This window comes from Schistocerca americana, chromosome 1 (assembly GCF_021461395.2).
Source record: "Schistocerca americana isolate TAMUIC-IGC-003095 chromosome 1, iqSchAmer2.1, whole genome shotgun sequence".
Lineage (NCBI taxonomy): Eukaryota > Metazoa > Arthropoda > Insecta > Orthoptera > Acrididae > Schistocerca > Schistocerca americana.
The window spans coordinates 1,031,408,364-1,031,434,314 of NC_060119.1; the positions used below are offsets into that span (position 1 = coordinate 1,031,408,364).

General features: G+C 42.0%; 1 protein-coding gene across 2 annotated transcripts in view; it reads right to left on the reverse strand.

Annotated features, from left to right (window-relative positions):
- The window catches only part of LOC124616656 (epidermal retinol dehydrogenase 2-like), a 350,044-nt gene that overhangs the window by 112,888 nt on the left and 211,205 nt on the right, over positions 1-25,951 (reverse strand). The gene's annotated exons all lie outside the window — the stretch shown is intronic.

Consider the following 25,951-nt stretch of genomic DNA (forward strand, 5'->3'; position numbering starts at 1 on the left):
AAATTCACAGTGCCGTAGACACTGGCGAGCAGATTGATGCCGTATTCCTGGACTTCAGGAAGGCATTTGATACGGTTCCGCACTTACGTTTAGTGAAAAAAATACGAGCTTACGGAATATCGGACCAAGTTTGTGATTGGATTCAGGATTTCCTAGAAAAAAGAACACAACATGTCATTCTTAACGGTTCAAAATCTGCAGATGTAGAGGTAATTTCGGGAGTACCGCAGGGAAGCGTGATAGGACCTTTATTGTTTACAATATACATAAATGACTTAGTTGACAACATCGGTAGCTCCGTGAGGCTATTTGCAGATGACACGGTTGTCTACAAGAAAGTAGCAACATCAGAAGACTCGTACGTACTCCAGGAGGACCTGCAGAGGATTAATGCATGGTGCGAAAGCTGGCAGCTTTCCCTAAACGTAGATAAATGTAATATAATGCGCATACATAGGGGCAGAAATCCATTCCAGTACGATTATGCCATAGGTGGTAAATCATTGGAAGCGGTAACGACCGTAAAATACTTAGGAGTTACTATCCGGAGCGATCTGAAGTGGAATGATCACATAAAACAAATAGTGGGAAAAGCAGGCGCCAGGTTGAGATTCATAGGAAGAATTCTAAGAAAATGTGACTCATCGACGAAAGAAGTAGCTTACAAAACGCTTGTTCGTCCGATTCTTGAGTATTGCTCATCAGTATGGGACCCTTACCAGGTTGGATTAATAGAAGAGATAGACATGATCCAGCGAAAAGCAGCGCGATTCGTCATGGGGACATTTAGTCAGCGCGAGAGCGTTACGGAGATGCTGAACAAGCTCCAGTGGCGGACACTTCAAGAAAGGCGTTACGCAATACGGAGAGGTTTATTATCGAAATTACGAGAGAGCACATTCCGGGAAGAGATGGGCAACATATTACTACCGCCCACATATATCTCGCGTAATGATCACAACGAAAAGATCCGAGAAATTAGAGCAAATACGGAGACTTACAAGCAGTCGTTCTTTCCACGCACAATTCGTGAATGGAACAGGGAAGGGGGGATCAGATAGTGGTACAATAAGTACCCTCCGCCACACACCGTAAGGTGGCTCGCGGAGTATAGATGTAGATGTAGATGAAGTGCGGTAAATTTTATTGGGAGCTTCAATTCATTTTTGCTATTGAAGAGAGCCAGTGGTTTTATTAGCGCAGCGTGGGAGACTGGGACAACAGACCTATTTAACAGTAGAAACATTACGCTTTCAGACCTGTATGTGACTATCGAGTGGAGTAGAAAAAATACACTCATTCAGTGCCTTGAACATGCCTGTTTTTTTCCTGTTCTTCCTCTTCCTCTTTCACCAGAAGTCATCGTTTGCTGGTGGTGGTGTATGGAGAACGTGTTCTGTTGGAAACAATGTTCAGAGACTGGTTTCAGTTGTTCAGAGACAACAGTTTGGGGTGAATGACAAAATGCGTCCCAATCCGTGTGGTATACCATGATTTTCTGAAAAGTTGAATGCTGAACGCTACGAAGCATAATTACTCAACCTGAGTAGCGCGCTTAAGGTCAAGTGCCCGAAATATACTCAGCGAAATAACAAATTCATTCTGTTTCATGACAATGCCGCACCATATGTTGCAAACAGAGTGCAGGAAATGTTTAAGGTAGCTCAACAGGATGTCTTACCCACCCACCATACCCAACACACATAGCACCTTCCGATTATCACTTGTTCCAATCCATGCAGTACGGTCATTCTGAACAACACGTCTTTTAACGATCTCTAAATTGGCTTCATGACTGGGACGCTTCAAAAGAACCTGATTTTTTTGGATCATACAGTCAATTTGTGATCCAAAATTCTGAAGAGGTTGTAGCTTCCGAAGAACGCTGCCTTCAGTAAATTATCGTCGACAACTCTATTAAAATAAATGTTTTCTGTCCAAGAAACAACGAGTTATAGTCCCAGCCTTGGCAGAAGTTTTAAGTCATTACTTCAGCTTCTATCCCTATCGCAAATCAAGCAACTAAATAATTCGTGCATGTTGTTGCGGTCTTCAGTCCAGAGACTGGTTTGATGCAGCTCTCCATGCTACTCTATCCTGTGCAAGCTTCTTCATCTCCCAGTACCTACTGCAGCCTACATCCTTCTGAATCTGCTTAGTGTATTCATCTCTTGGTCTCCCTCTACGATTTTTACCCTCCATGCTGCCCTCCAATACTAAACTGGTGTTCCTTGATGCCTCAGAATATGCCCTACCAACCGATCCCTCCTTCTAGTCAAGCTGTGCAACAAATTTCTCTTCTCTGCAATTCTATTCAATACCTCCTCATTAGTTATGTGATTTACCCATCTAGTCTTCAGCATTCTTCTGTAGCACCACATTTCGAAAGCTTCTATTCTCTTCTTGTCTAAACTATTTATCGTCCACGTTTCACTTCCATACATGACTACATTCCATACAAATACTTTTAGAAACGACTTCCTGAATCTTAAATCTATACTCGATGTTAACAAATTTCTCTTCTTCAGAAATGCTTTCCTTGCCATTGCAGTCTACATATAATATCCTCTCTACTTCGAGCATGATCAGTTACTTTGCTCTCCAAATAGCAAAATTCATTTACTACTTTAAGTGTCTCATTTCCTAATCTAATTCCCGCAGCATCACCCGATTTAATTCGACTGCATTTCATTATCCTCATTTTGCTAAAAGAAGGGTCTGGTTGACAAGTGTCGGGCGTAAAAACTGTAGATGGAGATCAAGGCTTCAGTTAGCAAGCTGTTACAAATGGATGCAAAAGACTGCATTTATGCAGACGAAGGATTAACGCCGAGTGCAGCATGAATTCAGTCTTCGGACTGAAGACACTGCACCCTGGTGTATTCGCGGTGGGGCAGGAACAGAAACGGTAACTTGCCCGTTCATTCCCATAGAAGTACAGCCGAGAAGGCGTACAGGAGCATTGTGGGAGAGCGGAATGTTGCTTGCGCACAGGGGGAGCAGCAGCTGGTGAGTTGAAAAAAAAGGCTCTGAGCACTATGGGACATCTGAGGATCTGAGGTCATCAGTCCCCTAGAACTTAGAACTACTTAAACCTAACTAACGTAAGGACATCACACACGTCCATGCGCGAGGCAGTATTCGAGCCTGCGACCGTAGCGGTCGCACGGTTCCAGACTGGAGCGCCTAGAACCGCTCGGCCACCGGCGGCCGGTGGTGAGTTGCAGCCGCGGCTAATCGCGAGAGCCCGGGGTCGCTGGAAGTGTGTCGGCTGCGCGGTGCAGCCCGGCCGTCGCTGCACCTGCGGCGACTCTCGCCTCCGCCGGCCCTCTTACCCAGATACCGCCCAGCCGCGGCAGCGGGGCACCACCACCAGCATCTCCACTGTTCCGAGTAGCGGGCAAGTCGCGGCGAAGCCGATCGCAGCAACTAAGCGCTGCCCTGGTCTCTACACGATACTTTCCGACCAACAACGCGGAACTCTCCACGGAGATTAAGATTGCCCTGTTGGTACAAGACTCGTTTGATACAACCGAAAAAAATAAAATGTCTCATGAGTAACTCACCAAACTTATCGACATAATCTCCTTTGGGAGATACATACTTGGTCTAGCGATCCTCCAGCTTTTCATCCCGTCGGAACAATATGTTCTGCCAAAATCTGCAAAATACTCAAGGACTGCATCTATTGCAACCGGCCGCGGTGGCCGAGCGGTTCTAGGCGCTTCAGTCGGGAACCGCGCGACTGCTACGGTCGCAGGTTCGAATCCTGCCTTGGGCATGGATGTGTGTGATGCCCTTAGGTTAGTTAGATTTAAGTAGTTCTAAGTCTAGGGCACTGATGACCTGAGATGTTAAGTCCTATCGTGCTCAGAGCCATTTGAACCATTTGCATCTATTGCCTCCTCTTTTGACGAAAATTTCTTCCCAGCAAGACAAAGTGCAAGTGAAGGGAAAGGGAGGAGACACCTGGGGCTAAGTCTGGTGAATAGGGTTAGTAACTTTCCAATCCAAAGCCACTGTTATCGCTGATGTATGGGATGGTGCATTACCTTGGTGAAAGAAGACTTTTTTGGGTGCAAACCTTGGTCGTTTTTCAGCCAATGCAAATTTCAAACGATCCAGCAGTGAAGCGTAATATGGTTTAGCTGTGGTCCTACCTTTCTTCGAGTAATCTGTGTCGATTATTCCTTGCCTGCCGCTGTGGAAGAGCGGTTCTAGGCGCTTCAGTCTGGAACCGCGCTGCTGCTACGGTCGCAGGTTCGAATCCTGCCTCGGACATGGATGTGTGTGATGTCCGTAGGTTAGTTAGGTTTAAGTAGTTGTAAGTCTAGGGGACCTCAGATGTTAAGTCCCATAGTGCTTAGAGCCATTTGAACCATTTTCGATTATTCCTTGAGAATCCAAGGGAACAGTGGCTATCACAATACCAGCTGACAAAATATTCTTTGCCTTCTTCGTTGCACTTTCAGCAGTCTTTGTCCATTGTTTTGACTACCTTTTTGACTCTGGTATGTAATGACGGATCCAGGTTTCGTCAATAGTCACAATTTGGCGCATAAAGTCTCGAGGATAGCGATTAAACATCACCAGACATTGTGCTGAAAGTTGTGCCAGATGAGCTTTTCATCGCGGAACCCACCTCGCAGACAGCTTATTCAAGGCCCATTCTCTGTGCAGAATATTATTCAATGGCTCAGTTGAAGTACCTACAGTCGCCGACTGCCTTGCATTACCATATCATGGATGTTGTCAATGGTTTCCTTTGTGGTGACCTCAACTGGACGGCTGGAGCTCGCTTCATCTTTGGTACTTGTCCGACCAAATTTAAATTAATTAATTTGAAAGTAAATGGTCTTCAGTGAGGTTGAAGAGTCCGCGTGAACTTTATCCATTTCTGTTTTGACTTATGCAGCAGTCCAACCCTTCAAATGAAGGTGTTCAATAACAGCATGCGCCTCAGTTTTCTCTATTTTCAATCGCAGTCGACACACTGACCAGTTCAGACGGCTATCAGCTATGAACTGTACGCTGAACACCGTTGAGATTCTTTATGCTCTCCTCGGGATAGTCAAGCTTATCAATCATGAAGGCGCAACAAAAATGTTCCGTTCTTTCATAAAAATTCATCATACTTACCAAGCCACACGCGTATAATGAAAGTTTTAGATCGCTAGTTAGCGATACCAGGAGGTCAGCGATGTACCCATCAAAGCCTTGCGACAAGTTTACAACCTATGAACTGATAAGCTGACAGGAGTCGGCTGCGTTTTTAGACGTTTTACAATACACATTCTGAGAAGTACTGAACGTAGGAAGTTTACGCGATTCATAGACAGGTGATGTGCATTAGTTCCCCTCCCATCATGCGGTAAATGACAATATGGCAGCAAATATGGCATCCATAAAATGATTAAATAATTTGAGGCGTTTGTGACCCCCCCCCCCCCCCCCAGCTCATAAATGTTTAAAGGAAGTCGTATGTACTTACAATCAAGAGCTGCTGACGAAGCTAATCTAGCGTTGTTACCAATCTCTATCGAATCTATCATCAGGTAGTACACAATTTTTATAGAAGTATACTTGGTGACGACGCAGTAATATTACACTATTGTATATAAGCATCTCTTTGTAGTAGAGCACGATTTACTTGGCAACAAGCTATCGCTTATAAAGTGATGAAATCGTTCAGCAGACAAGAAAATGGTCGTGTACGTGTTTATAATATAGGAGAAAATGAATGGACAGCTCATTATAAAAGTTTATCGTGTGATTATACTTTAATTCAGACATTACCTGAACTAAATGGTACCATAGGCCTGGATCTGTTTAAGATCACTTCTAAATGTTTGTAAAAGAAAGACTTCGACTCGTCAGTTTTTACTGCTTCTGGGCGTAAGTTGCTATTACTCTTACGATTCCTATTGGGCCTTTAATTCCTACTAGCACAATGCCTTCATTTACACATTCATAGTCCAGAATTTTATCTTCTAATTTTTTTGTGAATGTGGATGGCACCACCTTTACTTGCTCTTAGTTTCTGCTTTACTCCGCTGTTGATCATAACATAACCTTCCATATATTTAGTTCCAGATGTTTTCTTCTTTGTTTCTGTAACTGCTGCAAAATCTATTTCCTTTTCTTTAAAATGATTAGTTAATTCAACTTGCTTAAGAGCAATTCCCGTAACGTTCCAGGTGGCAAGTTTTCAAGCTCCATTAAACCATTTCTTGCCCATGTCATATCCCGGTATTCCGTCCTGTTCCTGAGGCTAGATTGAGTAATGTAAGTACGTTTATTGAATTTCTGTATGGGGTACTGGCCCATTATAGGCAAGACTGGTGATGGGACTGCCATCTGTGAGCTTTACCAGCCATAGCTCTAAGTCACATAACAGGGTGTGGTACAGCATTTACTCTGTACCCGAGGTTATGGTTATACCACCGATGCTCCGCTGTCAAAGCCTCGTCTGTTTGGCACGATACACCACTGGCTGGTGAGGTTGGCAGTAGGATGAGAGCGGCTGTATACTCGTATCATCATCCTATCAGGATCTTATTTAAAAAAATAACAGTCAGTCCTAACTAGATTCTGACACGTCTATTTTCACATTACTGAAGTTTCACATTGTTGTATTGTATGCGCCACAGTAAATGGTGTTAACATCAAATCGTCTGCTGCTGTACGGTTGAGTAGTAACTCTCTTGAAGTGGCTTCCGATCGATCAAATAACATTAAATCGGAGAGCCATATGCACGATATATGAACAATTACACAGTTATTTTAGACAGTCACATAAGATGATTGTAATCACTACCGGGTTTTCTAACACATGACAAAGCATGTGATAAACGCTTTGTTCGTCAAATGCCAGTGATAAGACGGTCAGTGTATGGCCAGACCGGCGATTATGCCTAAAATACAATGGGCCATCAAAGAGTTTCTTTTCGAAGGCCATACAGTCCAGAATAGATATGCCAATCACGCAGAACTGCAGTGAGCACTGAGACAATCATCCCACCGACGCACCAGGTTGAAGATAACTCGTTTGGTGTAACACCGTGTCCTGTTGTGTGAAGAAGTCCGTAACTGCCTGCCCATCCGACAGGAACAGTCGACTCTTCAAGGGGTTTCCTGAAGTGTAGATGGGATGATAATCGCATGGATGCCGTTCCGAAGTGATGGAGACATCAGGTTCATTGGAATCAGTAAGCAACGGATCCCGCTAATCTAGAACAGGGTGAGCATCACCTTTCCAGCAGATGGCTGGTTCTAACTACTTGGGACAAAGGAACGATGGATGACACCACTGCCCCACACACATTTTTCAGTGTTCAACAGGTGTCTACAGGTGTTTGTCCTTCGGCAGCCAAGAAAACATCAATAGCAGGTCGGTCCTGTTTGCACACATTTGGTAATCACATCGCCATAGCTCACATTTGCTCATTTCCGGTACACACGTCGGAAAGACACAATGCCACACTAATCTTTTGCCTATATGTCTGTTCTTACATATCCCCATGTTCTTACATATTCCTATATTCTTACATATCCCCATGTTCTTACATATTCCTATATTCTTATGTATCCCCATGCTCTTACATGTCCCCATGCTCTTACATGTCCCCATATTCTTACATGTCCCCATATTCTTACATGTCCCCATATTCTTACATGTCCCCATATTCTTACATGTCCCCATATTCTTACATGTCCCCATATTCTTACATGTCCCCATATTCTTACATTTCCCCATATTCTTACATGTCCCCATATTCTTACATGTCCCCATATTCTTACATGTCCCCATATTCTTACATGTCCCCATATTCTTACATGTCCCCATATTCTTACATGCTCTTACATGTCCCCATGCTCTTACATGTCCCCATGCTCTTACATGTCCCCATGCTCTTACATGTCCCCATGCTCTTACATGTCCCCATGCTCTTACATGTCCCCATGCTCTTACATGTCCCCATGCTCTTACATGTCCCCATGCTCTTACATGTCCCCATGCTCTTACATGTCCCCATGCTCTTACATGTCCCCATGCTCTTACATGTCCCCATGCTCTTACATGTCCCCATGCTCTTACATATCCCCATGCTCTTACATATCCCCATGCTCTTACATATCCCCATGCTCTTACATATCCCCATGCTCTTACATATCCCCATGCTCTTACATATCCCCGTGCTCTTACATATCCCCGTGCTCTTACATATCCCCGTGCTCTTACATATCCCCGTGCTCTTACATATCCCCGTGCTCTTACGTATCCCCATGTTCTTACGTATCCCCATCGGAGTCGCGCCACGTTGCATACGCACTGCAGCAAAGCCACGTTAACTTTATGATAGCCCCTTAGAAAAAGATGTGGAGTACGTCAATCTTTTCTACAATAATATTGTCATTTTTCCCAAAGATTATAATTTATACTGTTTTTTGCTGTCTTAAGTCTGCAGGATGTGAAAATGGCTAAACAGGAATGGCCAGAGGACAAATTTAAGGATGTAGAAGCATATTTCACTAGGTGTAAGATAGATGCTGCCTGCTGGAAAATTAAAGGCCTTCGGAGAAAAGAGAACCACCTGTACGAATATCAAGAGCTCAGATGGAAAACCATTCCTAAGCAAAGAAGGGAAAGTAGAAAGGTGGAAGGAGTATACAGAGAGTTTACACAAGGGAGATGTACTTGAGGGCAATATTACGGAAATGGAAGACGACGTAGATGAAGATGAGAAGGGAAATATAATACTGTCTGAAGAATTTGACAAAACACTAAAAGATTTAAGTCAAAACAAGACCCCGGGAACAGAAAATATTCCGTCAGAGCTACTGATAGCCATGACAAAACTTTTCTATCTTGTGAGCGAGATGTATGAAACAGACGAAATACCTTCAGAATTCAAGAAGAATACAATAATTCCAATTCCAAAGAAAGCAGGTCCTGACAAGTGGGAAAATTACCGAACCATCAGTTTAACAAGTCACGGCTGCAAAATACTAACACGAACCCTTTACAGAAGAGTGGAAAAACAAGTAGAAGTAGACCTCTGGGAAGATCAGTTTGGATTCAGAGAAATGTAGGAACACGCGAGGCAATACTGACCCTACGACTTCTCATAGAAGATAGGTTAAGGAAAGGCAAATCTGTGTTTACAGCATTTGTAAACTTAGAGAAAGCTTTTGACAATATTGACTGGAATACTCTTTCTCAAATTCTAAAGGTGGCAGGATAAAATACATGGAACGAAAGACTATTTACAATTACAATTTGTACAGAAAATATATAGCAGTCATAGTAGTCGAGGGGCTCGAAAGGGAAGCAGTGGTTAAAAAGGGAGTGAGACAGGGTTATAGCCTATCCCCGGTGTTATTCAGTCTGTATCTTGAGCAAGCAGTAAAGGAAACAAATGAAAAAGTTGAAGAAGGAAAAAAAAACTTTGAGGTTTGCCGATGACGTTGTAATTCTCTCAGAGACAGCAAAGGACTTGAAAGAGCAGATGAGTGGAATGGACAATGTCTTGAAAGGAGAATATAACATGAACGTCAAGAAAAGAAAGACAAGGATAATGGAATACAGTCTAACTAAATCAAGTGATGAGGAGGGAATTAGATTAGGAAATGAGACATTTAAAGTAGTAGATGAATTTTGCTATTTGAAAAGCAAAGTAAGTGGTGATGATCGAAGTAGGGGGAAATGAAATGCAGACTGACAGTGGTAAGAAAAGCGTTTCTGAAAAAGAGAAATTTCCTAACATCGAGTATAGATTTAAGTGCCAGGAAGTCCTTTCTGAAAGTATTTGTGGGGAGAGTTGCCATGTATGGAAGTGAAACATGAGCAATAAAAAGTCAAGACCAGACGATAATAGAAGCATCTGAAATGTGATTATACAGAAGAATGCTGAAGATTACATGGATAGATCACGTAACTAATGAGGAGGTACTGAATAGAACTAGGGAGAAGAGAAATTTGTAGTACAACCTGACTAGAAGAAGGGATCAGTCGGTAAGACACATTCTGAGGCATCAAGGGATCACCAATTTAGCACTGGAGGGAAGCGTGGGGAGTAAAAATCGTAGAGGCGGACCAAGAGGTGAATACATTAAGCAGATTCAGAAGAATGTAGGTTGCAGATGAAATGGCTTGCACAGAATAGAGTAGCATGGAGAGGTGCATTAAACCAGTCTTAGGGCTGAAGACCATAACAGCATGTCTGGTTTGATGCAGGATGTCCTATGAAAGTTTCTTTCACTTAGGAGAACTGCAAATGAAGGAATGCAATAGTTCCACAAGGATTAATGTTCTATATGAAGTGGTACAAGTTACAAAATGGTTTGAATGACGCTAAGTTTACTAACGGGGAACTGATCAGTCGGATTAGCCCAGTTACAGTAAATTATAAAACATGAAATCAAGATTGGAAATTAAGTTATTTTAAGAGTGAAACTTTATTACTGCGATACTGACGTATTTTCTTAATGAGTAACCGGAACTCAATTTCTCCTGTTAATACATGGGGAATCTTTCACCTGTTGCTATAACTAGGCAGCGATTTAGTTAACAAAAGAAAAACCAGGTTCCTCGAAACTACTGCAGGCACAATTGGTGTTTGTGTGTGTGTGTGTGTGTGTGTGTGTGTGTGTGTATATCAAAGCTGTCGCGTGCTGTCGGGGCGTTGTAGCGTTTGTCCACTTTCTCTGTTGCCTCAAGTATGGAGGAGATATATCACCTGTCTTGTTTCTGTATGACCACTAGGAAACTGAAGATAGCTATTTACGTGTTTCTTTAACCTCCTAAGAAATTTCATCAATTTTGCTGGCTGACTGTCGTCTAAACGGGTAAGAATGACACAGCTAAAGATAGCAACCAATGAAACCGATTGCAGAGCATGACGTTGTATGCGGTGAACGTGACAGTGGAGACATTATGCTGCTTGTAGCAGCAGCCTTCACTATAATTAAATACTGTATTTCTTGAGATACGTCAACATACGCAATCACTTATTTGGTTAGATATTATCAACGCAACCGCAACCATCAACATTTCCCACCTCTCTTTAGACTTTTGAGTTTAACAGACAGGTGCAATGACATGACGAATCCACCTTATTTTGAAGTTTACCCATGTGAGTGTCGTGCCATTTAACATTGATTCACATGTAACACTGCGATAAACCGAAAGACTTAACTGTTTTAGTGATTTTTTGAATGTATTTTTTCCACGGAGAACTATGATCTCTGTGGTTAAAACATTTGCAAAACCTGACTAACATTTTAACAACGTGAACTGAAATGTTAAGAAGTTGAAGGAAGAACCCATTTTCTCTCTTTTTTTTACAGCTAACTGTTGAACATGTGGAAAAGCTATGGCAGCTGGATGATGGTTGTCCATGTTAGCTGAAAATGAGCATCCTAACGGTGCTGCATCAAGTTACAGTTTTTTAACTGCAGCACTTGTGTGTTCGTTATCTTAACACTACGATACAATGAAACTAAGATGCCATGTCTAGAGCATGTTCCTGTTATCATATGTGTGATACACACAATTAATACATTAAGGGTAAACTAATGCTTAACATGTTATTTGAAAGGTTAAGGATTTCCTCAGGTTGCTCCGTATTTAAGTTTATTAGTCACACAAAGCACGTGAACGATTTCGGAATAACTATGCATCAACTACGTGCTAATGTGGTACGCAGGATACCTATAATTATCGACTATCCATGCATGAACGTATTTAATTGAACCGATATAAATGTGACTGGTTTTCCAGACGCTGATGATGACGGAATACGTATTCCGAAATGGTGAGGTACGACGGATCAACATCAACAAAATGTAGCTAGAGGAAGTTAATATTTCCTACAAATACAATGATCTGCTCCTGTGTGCCTTCCAGCTGCCACTGTTCAGAAATATTATAAACGTTAACCTATTTCATACATTGCTTGGGAGAGGTATACTAATTAACTTGCTGTAAAGATTTCACTGTTGAAGGCATGAACTCTCCTCGCTCCACACCCTCCACCTCCACCCAGACAATGACGTACGATTAATTTGAGATTGTGTGCCATACGCCTCGTGTGTGAACCCTAAACGAAGCGCGTCTGCTAGTGCATTATAAACCGTTCTTGTAACAATGGAGACTGCTGGCATAATTAACAAGCAATAATTTAATGTTTATACGAGCGTAACTGATGACTTGTTGAAAATGTGTCAAGAAGAAGAATACGAAGTTTACATAACACTGAATCCTATGGGTATTATTAATTAAATACATTTTGTATTAACTGAGATCATGATAAGGCACCAGTGGCAAGCAAACGCTGATTTGTGTTGACTACGCCAGAAGACGTTTTTGTTAACACCTCTTAACTCATGCAATGCTTTACCAAAGGGAAAACTGAACGGTGATTATTCGAAATGAAAATGCAACTGTAAAATAATTTTTACGCGTTTCTTATTTTACTTGCTTGCGTGGTTTCACGGTTTTTTTCTGTAGATCATTAATGCTGTTTCTCTAGTTAAAGCTGTTTACCAAACGCCACACCATAAACAAACAACATTCTCACTACTTTACTGCAGTATCATTCTGTTGTAAACAGATACAAGACGCACAGGGGAGAAGTTGTGCCTAACACTGTGTACAATGTAGCACAATCGCCAGTCTGTGTTTCTATCACGCGATTCAAGCACACTAAGTGATTTCCGATTATCTTTTGTGTACTGTCTAAAATGTTTAGAACTTAACCAGCTACTTCCCGAAAACGAAAGGTTTGTTGTACTAGTGGGTTCTGAACTGGCTATTCGCAGCAGACGGCAATGTTGGCCGGCGATTTCAAGCCCCTGTGGTCAAGGTACTTGAATACAGCAGTTACAACGCAAATATGAGCGGCAGTATGAATGAGCAACATGAGAGAATCGTTATCTTCAGCCACACAGCAATTCTGCAAGCCAAAGGTCTGATGATAAAGTATCTAAAAGTTTTTAAGTCTTCTACTCGTGGTAAGCCAAACAATAGATAGTTGAAGGACAACATTTGCCCTTAAGCTATGCTTCCAGTTATGCAGTAACAAACTGTTGTATGACGCATTCCATTCAATCCCTGTCATCAGAAAATAATAATAAGGCAGTGATGCTATGCGTGACTGTAAGTCTGTCTTACATGCTGGATGTTAATACGTCTCCTCACACAGGCGACAAACATACGACCCAGTATGTATAGACAAAGACAAATACTAACTGAATTTATATCATCGCTCGTTCATTTAGAAGCAGCATGCGTCGTATAAGGTGGAGAATCTTGTTCTTATTTAAGGGTATTTGCAAATTAGCTAAAGCCTATTTATGAAAGAGTTTGGAACACAGAAGCGAAGCGTGGAAGGAAACGTTCATTATCCACGTCAGGGCAGCTTATGATACTGTCTGTCACGACGACTATGATTCCAAATTTACTTACTTATTTCTCATAAGTATGAGAGATGCACAAGTTTATTAATTGATCGCAAGTAGAAGCATAATCTTTGAATAATAGAAATCAATGTTTTGGTCACATATTAGTTAATTAAAATTTTTAGCGTACACAGGGTCGAGCGACCTCACTTCGCGTAGGATATACTTCGCTAGGACTCGTGGCCATTCCCGCAGACCGAGCGAGGTGGCGCAGTGGTTAGCACACTGGACTCGCATTCGGGGGGACGACGGTTCAATCCCGTCTCCGGCCATCCTGATTTAGGTTTTCCGTGATTTCCCTAAATCGCTTCAGGCAAATGCCGGGATGGTTCCTTTGAAAGGGCACGGCCGATTTCCTTCCCCATCCTTCCCTCACCCGAGCTTGCGCTCCGTCTCTAATGACCTCGTTGTCGACGGGACGTTAAACACTAATATCCTCCTCCTCCTCCTCCATTCCCGCAGTATCAGATCCGCCGTCCTCTAACGTACCATAGCTGTTTTCTGCCGACTACTTGACAAGGTGAAATTGGGTGCCACAAATTCTTTCGTTTATAGTAAAATGTCACTGCCACTTCGAGACCACCACTGGTGGGAACTCGAGGGGAAAGGCTATAAATTCCTTGTATACAAATAGCTCTTCTGTTTATAGCTTATAAAGCTGCATTTGTTAAAAAAAAAAACAGACATCAAAATATATCCGAAGATGACGAAGGACACATGGACACGCACAGTAAACTAGAATTTCGTGAGCTGAAGCAACTCAATAGTAAGGTAACGGTGAATAAACCCCTCCTTAACCCAGTATCACGAACAAAACTGTAATTTGTAATTTCGTGTAATGTGTTTGTACGTCCTTACGAGACCGCTGACTTTTTATCGAACTAGATTACAAAAGTTAGTGTCTTTGTCACAGCAATCTTCAGATCTACAAATGAGAAAATGTAAACAAAAACATAATAGGTTTATGAAACTAAAACAGGAATGGGTGTTAAATGTGAGAACAAAGAGAACAAATTATCTAAAAAAAAATTAGCGTAGTCTGTACATAAAAGAGCAAGAGTAGGGAATGTATATTTACAGATTACTTGAAGTTTACAGCGATCGGCGCTAGTAAAATAACATTTACAGACAATTTATTGTATCTGTACTTAAAAAATAGTATGTGTTAGGAGCAGATGGAAAACTTCTTATATCTTTCTAAAAACCAAAGATACTTTTGATATATACAGACAATGTGTATTTGAGCCTTAGAGGGCTCGCAATAGATTTCGCGTGCCTGGATTTCGAGGAAGAATCACCGGCGCCATTACGCATATTGTCAAAAGTACGGTCATGTGGGGTATCAAGTCAAATTTGTGACTGAAATGGCGACTTTTTGGAGGGAGGACACAGTATGTTATCTTGGATGGAGAGTCATCTTCAGATGTAGAAGTAGCTTCGGGTGTGCCCCAGGGAAGTGTGTTAGGACCCTTTCTGTTCAAATTGTATATTAGTGACCTTACAGACAATATTAATAGTAAAATCAGGCTTTTTGCAGATGACGCAGTTGTCTATAATGAAGTACTGTCTGAAAGAAGCTGAATAAATATTCAGACAGATCTTGGTAAGATTTCAACGTGATGCAGAGATTGGAAACTTGCTCTAAATGTTCAGAAATGTAAAATTTTGCACTTCTTCACAAAACGAAGAAACTTGATAGCCTATGAGTCCCTGTTGGAATTGGCTAACTCATACAAATGCCCTGAGTGTAACACACTGTAGGGGTGTGAAATGGAATGATCACACAGGTTCAGTCGTGGGTACAGCAGGTGGTAAACCTCGGTTTATTGGTAGAATACTGGAAAAGTGCGATCAGTCTACAAAAGAGATTGCTTACAAATAATTCGTGCGATCGGTTCTAGAACATTTCTCAAGCGTGTGGAATCTGTCCAAGTACGACTAGCAGGAGATAGTGAACGTATACAGAGAAGGGTAGGAAGAATGGTCACAGGTTTGTTTAATCCTTGGAGAATGTCACACAGATACTGAAGGAGATGAACTGACAGACTCTTTAAGACAGACGTAAACTATCCCGAAAAAGTCTGTTAACAAAGTTTCAAGGATCGTCTTTAAATGATTACTCTACAACCCACTACGCATTGCTCATATAGGGGTTGTGAGGATAAGGTTAGAATAATTACTGCACACACAGAGGCATTCAAACAATCATTCTTCCCGCGCTCCATACGTGAATGGAACAGGAAGATACCATAATTGGTACTATCGGACGTACCCTCTGCCATGCAATGGACGGTAGTTTGCAGGGTGTAGATGTTGGCAGCGCGAATCGGCTGTAGCTTTTCGCTGATTATCTCTGGCAGAGCGAGCCTTGAGCATTGTTGGTGGAGAGCAAGAGCCAAGTAGTGAGGCAGCGAGTGACAGTGGACAAGAGGGCATTACGGGCCGAGTGCCGGACACAGTGGTTCAGTCGGTCGTTAGCTCTGTTTATGTTCAGACTTGGTGTAACTGGTGAAGTCAGAGTTACGACACCGAGCTGAGAACGGCGTCGTCCTGTTCGCGGCCGCCTATTTGTTCGGGTTCGATATTCCATGCTGTGTGGAACTGGGAGCGGGGAGCCGCACTGGATATTTCCAGGATTACCAAATGTCTGCCACATCGTGCGGTCATGGTCAGAATTTCTCGTACTAAAATACGCCCACTTCTATTGCCTCCACTTGGCGGCTGAAATATTTGAGTGCAATAATCTAAATCACGGCTCTGTTTCAGATTATCTATATTTCTGATCACTCGAATTTGAGTGTATCTATAACTGTACGTGTATTTCACTGGTTTTAAGCATTTTGTATTTAACCTTTTACTTTATATTTGTTGCTTTAACGGAACTTTCCTGTATTTAATATATGTATTACAACTGTTGTAGATTTACATGACAAAATACCACGGAAGGACGCAATGCTTTTAAGATCTCAAGGTACCGCCTCGCAGAGTACGCTTGTCATTTTACTTGCATAACTATTTGTTTCACGCGAGGTTCCTTGCCGTTTGGTTTCGCTAAACTACTTTCAGAACTTATTCTCAGCATTTATTATATTTTCCTGTATCAAATATTATTCTGCTAAATGCTCGAAGAGACTTACCTTCGCCACTACTACCCTTTTTTATTTTATAAAAATTTGTTTAAGGATAATTTTTTTAAATTTTCTGCCCGATTAAGAGCCCTTATGCTGACCATTTCTCGGTATGGTGGCCATTAATATTTGCCTAAGTTGTTTGTTTGGCCTATGTTTCACCTAATTGGCGTTTAACAGTCCTACATAGTCTTCTGAGCCCCGTGGCAGGGTTTTCAGCGCCTGGTAGCCGCGTGGGCTTTTTGCCGTACGGACCCCTTTGGTGTTTATTCGCTGCCTTTGAAGCACGTCCGTGATCGTCTTGGCCCTCTGGTTCAAGCAGCCTGCTAAAATATTTTTGAGTAATGGCTATATTACTTTACGTTCTGATTTATGGAACCTTATTTAAAGTTTTACAATTCCTTTGGAATTGCTTGTTTTACGCATTTTGTGAATACCGGGTAGTTAAGTTTTTCTTAACCAATGCACTGTCTTTTATTATAATGTTAGGTGAATTTTTGTAAAGCACTTAACCACAATTACTGTTTGAGCCTAACTTGACATTGTACTTGCCTCACGTGTCGATAACCTCAATCCATTTGCTGTTTTGGTATTTGATGAAATTTTCAGTAGATTTTATGCTGATTTTTAGCAGTGTATTTGCCCTTCTGTGTGATAGGGACCTCTTTGATTTAAAAAAAAAAATTGTCAGTTAGTTTCCTGAAAATACTTTGAAGGCTTTGTCACGTTTTCTTAAATTATAAGATTGTTGCTTTTACATTTTGAGTAATTTGTCTTCTATAACGAAAGTTTTAAAAATGTTTTTAATGTTTTATATTTATTCTGGCACTGAATTTTGTGGCTTGTTAAAGTAAAATCATTTGTCGAAACAGATTATTCGTGTAAGCAACTCATTAGCTTCACCCTGTCACTCATTATTTGTGGTTAAATAAATGGAAACAATAAAATGACCACTGAAGCTGCTGTTATGGGTTGGTTCTTCCATGTTTTCCTCGTCCTACCCTATCCTGTGTTTAGGGATTTCACATATAATAATGTGTAGCAGCTGCGATGCGATGTACCGCCTTTCATGTTATGCCTACGTGATGCAGCTGTATAGCTACAACCTTCAAGCACATTTTAGATTGTTTTTATGTTTTTAACTTTTATTTTACGTGAATGTACTACGTTCTTTTATCAAGCGTGAAAGAAGCTGATCTAAATATTTTATATACATTACATTTATATTTTTAAATTAAATTTCGTTTAAATGTTCAGATTATTCCACACTTTAGAGATGTATGAAAAGCACCCGACTGTACTGCTTCTAATATATACAATTTTTATGTACAGATATTTTCAATTGTCTGTAATTGGTACTTTTCTAACGCCATTAGGGCCGATCATTGTAAACTTCATTTAATCTGTAACTATGCGCTCCCTCCTCTTATTCTTTACAAACTGACTACGCGCCTGGGTGTTGCTGATAAATAAATATTTAAACATTTCTCGGCAACTGTTCATTTTATTCTCACATTTAATGTCCAGTTTTAGTTTAGTAAATCTGTTGATATGTCTTTGTTTACATTTTCTGATTTTTAAATCTGATTGTGGCTGCAAAGCCAAAAGAATTAAGCAATTTATATAAAATACTATGTAAGATGACCACTGAGTATTACAATCTAATATGTAACTCCGTTAATGATACTTTTAGTTGTGAGTGATTTGCGCCTCAGGTCGAAAGCTAACTGTGAAATTTTGTTTTGATGGTAAGCACAAGTATAATGACGCGTATAAAATGTTTTTGCAGGCATCCGTAACATAACTGAAGAAATGGAGAAATTACTCGAAGAGCTTTGCCCGCCTTTACTTATATTTACAGAAGCAACGTTCATGACTAACGTTACTATATGGTGCGATCCGCGGCTGTGACACATGCACTGGCTTTTAGCGTGGGCTTGTTTCTTGCGGTGGCAGTTTTTTTCAGCAGCTGTATGTAATTGCTTCAGATTACCAAGGAGGACGTGTCATTACGACTTTACACTGACTATGATTTTTCGAATTATTCCCAAGCACAATGAAGGAAGGAAAAGAAAGGACGGTATGGAGGGAGGGAGGGAGGGAGGGAGGGAGGTTAGGATATTCCGCCTTGTCGACGACGAGGTGATTAGAGACAGAGTACAGCTTCGTATTGGGGCAAGGCTGAGGATATAAGAAGGTCATGTGCTTTGTAAGTGAACCATCCCTGCATTTACCTTAAGCGATCTAGAGAAACCAAAGAAAACCGAACCTCGATGGCTGGACGCAAGTTCAAAGCGGCGTCCTGCAGTACGCAAATCCTTTGCGCTAGCCACAGCCCAACTTACTCTTGGTTTTCCTCGCGCAGGGCCATGTAACACAAAACCTCGCGACTTGAGTTCCAGTTAGCGGAAGAACAGCCTACAGACATTTAACAAAGATTTGCCGGAGTTCCTTGCAACCTCTATTTATGTAATAACAAACAAGTTTAGTCTACCAACCGCTTGAATTAAACACATCATGATTTGACGCACACGGTACAAACTGAAGATACTGACACTTTCAGAGCACATACGGGGATGTTTATTTCGTAGTTTACTAAACGAAACCCATCCTCTCCAGTAGATTGTTGCCGTATACTTCGAATTCGCGACGGAATGTATGGAGACCTCTTGAGTGGGAGTACGAACAACCGAACAGGCACTTTTCGTGTATATTAGTGCATTGCTCATGGTGAAATTAGGCATAAAGTGTTGATAATAGGAAATATAAGACGAAGTCTTCGTAGTTTTAGTCTGATACTGTCAGATAAGTACCTGTGAAAGATTACCTCTTAATCTCCAGTCGAAATGTCAGTAAATATTACAGTACCGTCCGCTATAAACCCCGAAAAGTGTAATTGCAAATAAGAGAAATCAAACTTCCTGGCAGATCAAAACTGTGTGCCGGACCGAGACTCGAACTCGGGACCTATGCCTTTCGCGGGCAATTGCTCTACCAACTGAGCTACCCAAGCACGACTCACGCCCCGTCCTCACAGCTTTACTTCTGCCAGTACCTCGCCTCCTACCTTCCAAACTTGATCTGCCAGGAAGTTTCATATCAGCGCACACTCCGCTGCAGAGTGAAAATCTCATTCAAGAGAAATCAAGTTCTAAGTTCCCATGATACTGAGATTTTTCCAGCTGATAAAAAGAAAAATTTGACTAATGAAGACCCTAGAATATTCATTGGATTCTTAATGGTTGCATTAAGAATGGCTTTATCGTGAAGTAGTTAACGACTCACGTGATCAAAAGTAGCTCCAGTTGTATTATCCAGGTAATTACCCAATATCTTAGTAACATATGACCCTTTTTAAACGTATGGGGATCTCCAGCACCTCAGAGTAATATTTTACACGCTCGTTGCACGTAGGTACGCCTAGAATTTCTGAACAGTTAACAGTCACGAAGACGTGTTATTTATCCCCTGCGCAAGTTGTATCCACGTTTCAGCATCAGGCTGTCTCTCAAGAATGCCCTGCCGGCCGTATTTAGGCAGGAAGAGAGCACATGGAAGTCCCATATGAAATCTAAAGAAAAAGTTTAAAAAATTACGCGGCTCAAATAGTTGAAGTTATTTCCGTAACTATTGTTCTTCGACGTTTATCAACTGGCCAGTAATATCAAACAGAAACTCTACACTGCTCCTTAATTCCATATCCAGCTACCTCTTGTTTCGGCGAGTCAGTGCTCGACAGTATGCAGCCATGAGCTGCCTTTGTGCAAAAAATTAGAGACAACGAGACAAATATTAAAATAAAATCTCTCTCTCTCTCTCTCTCTTTCTCTCTCTTTCTCTCTGTTCAAATGTGTGTGAATTCCTCTGGGACCAAACTGCTTAGGTCATCGGTCCCTAGACTTGTACACTACTTAAACTAACTTATGGTAAGAAGAACACACACACTCATGCCCGAGGGAGGACGAACCTCCGGTAGGACAGGCCGCGCAGTCCGTGGCATGACGCCTAAAACTTTATGACGAATGCTTAATTCGAAAAAATGTGTTTGCAAAATTGGACCTAAATGCTATTGGCACGCTATGTTACTTCCACTATTGTAGTGTTGGTAGCAGTAGGAATCGTTCTTCCTGTGTACGCTACGTAATACATTCTAAAATGAAAAATATCCTCTAGCACACACACTACCTATTTGCGACGTATTCACATCCCTACAGACACACGGTGAACCCGAACTCCGACACAGTTCCGTAGGCCGATCAGCGACAATTTCAGTATTTTCGCATAAGGGACCGTCATCTGCAATGGCTTGTTACAGAGAAATAATGTAATTATGATTTATTCGGTTTGTTACCCGATCCCCTTCACCCAAACCGTTGTGTATGACAGTTAACGTGCTACTAAGGCACCCGGAAAAACGAAGCCGAGAAAGAACCGAGCGGTATTGAATGCGATTGCAGGTGTGAGGGCGATAGTAAAGTAGGTGGTGGTGGTTAGTGTTTAACGTCCCGTCGACAACGAGGTCATTAGAGACGGAGCGCAAACTCGGGTTAGGGAAGGATTGGGAAGTAAATCGGCCGTGCCCTTTCAAAGGAACCATCCCGGCATTTGCCTGAAACGATTTAGGAAGATCACGGAAAACCTAAATCAGGATGGCTGGAGACGGGATTGAACCGTCGTCCTCCCGATAGTAAAGTAGGCATTACTTTCGTCGTGAGGAATAAATTTGTTTCCAGAACAACACACAGCGCTTACCGTCATCACAGTCACTATTATGTGCATAAGGATACGAATAAAACTGGGGATAAGAATTCAAACGAAATGCAATTAGTCTAAAAGTTCGCCGGTGACCAAACGTCCTTACGCCACAACACTCGGAAAATGTCCCTAACAACCTTCGAAATTTTCACATTTCGGGTTCAGTCCGTACACGATTCCCAACTGCTGAGATGCGCAGGATCATAAGTAGTTCGTGGTGCTGTTTCCGCACCTCCAAGCACATAGCGGCACATGGCTAGAGCCGCTAGCAATAAAAAGCTGTGTAAACAAGTCAGCGGGCGAGCGAAGGAGCAAAGGTAGGTGGCGAGGTTAGGCGAGTGCTACACGCCGGCGGTTGCGGCCCGCGAGGCTACCGAAGAACCGCTGCTCAACGTACGTTTGTGAGTTGTCAAACTGACCACCGTTCGTCACACAGTACCTGAACATATATGCATTGCAACGTCTCCATGTTTTTCCATCGAAGCTGAGTCATTTAGCACCTCAATGAGATACAGCTGAAAGGAGCACGGACTAAAGAAATAACTGCAAATGAAAAGAGAAACTACGACGATACCAAGGAACGGCATCTTTCTCACTAGGCTACTATGGTGAATTAAGGCTTTACTTAGAACTATTGTTTAGTTGCAAATCTGAGCTTATTCCTCAGTAGCATGAAACAAATCCCACGTATGTATAGTTACGCTTAACATAGTCTTCATTGTGCACGCGATCTGGTTGCGTACCCACAAACCACACATACACAGCTGTTAGCAGATTTATCACATGTGTAACTGTGACTGACATGTGATTTGTTTTATAGTACGCACGAGAATGATGTGTGCACATCCATTTACAGTCGACAATGAACCCACGCTTGAAAGTACCTCGTCGTTATTCATAAGGTACTAGCTTAAAATAAGTCTTGTGGAAACGGAGGCGTTCTTTAAAAGTACGAAGGCTGTGTGGCCCAACCAGAAGGAATCAAAAGGACGTTTCTAAATGAAGACAAGTACCAGGTGGTGGTGGGGGGTTAGCTTTTCCACTTCCGTACGCATCCTGTTACTACATGGTGCTACTGAAACGGAGTTACTAAATACAGTTTTCCGTAATTCCTTCACGAAAGAAGACGAAGTAAATATTCCAGAATTCGAAACCAGAACAGCTATTAGCATGAGTGGCATAAAGGTAGATATCTTAGGTGTTGCGAAACAACACAAATCACTTAAGAAAGACAAGTCTTCCGGTCCAGATGGTATACCAATCAGGTTCCTTTCAGAGAATGCGGATACAATAGCATCTTTCTTAGCAATCATATACAACCGATCACTTGACGAAAGGTCTATTCCTAAAGACTGGAAGGTAGCACAGGTCACACCAATATTGAAGAAAATAAATAGGAGTAACCCATAGAATTACAGATTCATATCACTGACCTCAATTTGCAGTAGGATTTTGGAGCACCTTGAAGAAAATGACTTATTGATACATAGCCAACACGGATTCAGAAAATATCGTTCTTGTGCAACGTAGCTAGCTAGCCCTTTATAGACGGTAAATCATTGAGTAGAACAGAAGTGATATCTGGCGTTCCGCAAGGTAGTGTCATAATCCCTCTGCTGTTCCTGATTTACATAAATGATCTAGGTGATAATCTGAGCAGCTCCCTTGGGATGTTTGCAGATGACGCTGTAATTTACCGTCTTGTAAAATCATCAGACGATCAATTCCAATTACAAAATGATCTAGAGAGAGTTTCTGTATGGTGCGAAAATTGGTAATTGGCACTAAACAAAGAAAAGTGCGAGGTCATCCACATGGGTACTAAAAGAAATCCGATAAATTTTGGGTATTCGATAAATCGCACAAATCTAAGGGCTGTTAATTCGACTAAATACTTAGAAATTACAATTACAAGGAACTTAAATTGGAAAGTACACATAGATAACATTGTGGGGAAGGCGAAACAAAGACTGCGTTTTGTTGGCAGAACACTTAGAATATGCGACAAACCCACTAAAGAGACAGCCTACATTACACTTGTCCGTCTTCTGCTGGAATATTGCTGCCGGCCGCTGTGGCCGAGCGGTTCTAGGCGCTTCAGTCCGGAACCGCGCTGCTGCTACGGTCGCAGGTTCGAATCCTGCCTCGGGCATAGATGTGTGTGATGTCCTTAGGTTAGTTAGGTATAGATAGTTCTAAGTCTAGGGGACTGATGACCTCAGATGTTAAGTTTAAAAAATTCAAAATGTTCAAATGTGTGTGAAATCTTATGGGACTTAACTGCTAAGGTCATCAGTCCCTAAACGTACACACTACTTAACCTAAATTATCCTAAGAACAAAGACACACGCCCATGCCCGAGGGAGGACTCGAACCTCCGCCGGGACCAGCCGCACAGTAGATGTTAAGTCCCACAGTCCTTAGAGCCATTTGGACCATTTTTGAATATTGCTTCGCACTGTGGGGTCCTTACCAGGTAGGATTGACGGAGGACACCGAAAAAGTGCAAAGAAGGGCAGATCGTTTCGTGTTATCGCGCAATAGGGGTGAGGGTGTCACTGACATGATACGCGGGTTGGGGTGACAGTCACTGAAACAAAGGCGGTTTTCTTTGCGTAGAGATCTATTTACGAAATTTCAATTTCTCTTATGAATGCGAAAGTATTTTATTGACACCCACCTACGTAGGGAGAAATGATCATCATAATAAAATAAGAGAAATCAGAGCTCGAATGGACAGATTTAGGTGTTCCTTTTTCCCACGCGCCATTCGAGAGTGGAATGGTAGAGAAGTTGTATGAAAATGGTTCGATGAACCCTCTGCCAGGTACTTAAGTGTGAATTGCAGAGTAACCATGCAGATGTAGATGTACATCAAAGGAACTTGAGCTCCCTGGAAATTGCTAGCGTGGAGTTTTGAAGCTTTTCGGAGAACCAGAGGCTAGACTTCCAGCACTGCTCTTTGAACTTTTCCAGTGCTATTTTGTAACAGCGCATTTCTCGACCTCGTTCGTGTCGATTCTGGGAGATTCTTACAGCATCTCTCGATGTGCAAGGTTGCCCTGCTCGCATTGTGCGTGTTTTACTCTGCGCTTTCAGTGATTCATTCAAAGCAGTTACTATTACTCAACAGCGCTGCTCGTTTGGCGAGCTTGGTGCAGGAAATGTGACCGGTGACGAGGTTTTCCCAGAGTAAATAACGTGTTTTGGCAGACTCGGTTCAGAAAGCTTGACATATAACTGATATGTCTGCACATCATTCTAAATTCGTATTATGGAAGGATTCAACCCGTACTTTCATATATTGAATCGACTGGAACTGTGCTCTTAGGTGATGCTAACCCGGACTTGCCCTTTAGTAGAAACGATTTACCTAATCAGCGCTGGAAAAAGTGCAGGTGACGCCTGTATATAAGAAGTGTAGAAGGACGGATCCTCAAAATTGCAGACCAATATCCTTAACATCGGTTTGTTGCAGGATTCTCGAACATATTCTCAGTTCGAATATAATGAATTTCATTGAGCCAGAGAAGTTGCTGTCCATGCATCAGCACGGCTTTAGAAAGCATCGCTCCTGCGAAGCCCTTTTTTCACATGATATCTTGCGAACCATGGATGAAGGGTATCAGACAGATGCCATATTCCTTGACTTCCGGAAAGCGTTTGACTCGGTGCCTCACTGCAGACTCCTAACTAAGGTACGAGCATATGGGATTGGTTCCCAAATATGTGAGTGGCTCGAAGACTTCTTAAGTAGTAGAACCCAGTACGTTGTCCTCGATGGTGAGTGTTCATCGGAGGTGAGGGTATCATCTGGAGTGCCCCAGGGAAGTGTGGTAGGTCCGCTGCTGTTTTCTATCTACATAAATGATCTTTTCGATAGGATGGATAGCAATGTGCGGCTGTTTGCTGTGGTGTACGGGAAGGTGTCGTTGAGTGACTGTGGGAGGATACAAGATGACTTGGACAGGATTTGTGATTGGTGTAAAGAATGGCAGCTAACTCTAAATATAGATAAATGTAAATTAATGCAGACGAATAGGAAAAAGAATCCCGTGATGTTTGAATACTCCATTAGTAGTGTAGCGCTTGACACAGTCACCTCGATTAAATATTTGGGCGTAACATTGCATAGCGATATGAAGTGGGACAAGCATGTAATGGCAGTTGTGGGGAAAGCGGATAGTCGTCTTCGGTTCATTGGTAGAATTTTGGGAAGATGTGGTTCATCTGTAAAGGAGACCGCTTGTAGAACGCTGGTGCGACCTATTCTTGAGTACTGCTCGAGCGTTTGGGATCCCTATGTGGTCGGATTGAGGGAGGACATGGAAGCAATTCAGAGGCGGGCTGCTAGATTTGTTACTGGTAGGTTTGATCATCACGCGAGTGTTACGGAAATGCTTTAGGAACACGGGTGGGAGTCTCTAGAGGAAAGGAGGCGTTCTTTTCGTGAATCGCTACTAAGGAAATTTAGAGAACCAGCATTTGAGGCTGACTGCAGTACAATTTTACTGCCGCCAACTTATATTTCGCGGAAAGACCACAAAGATAAGATAAGAGAGGTTATGGCTCGTACAGAGGCATAAAGGCAGTCATTTTTCCCTCGT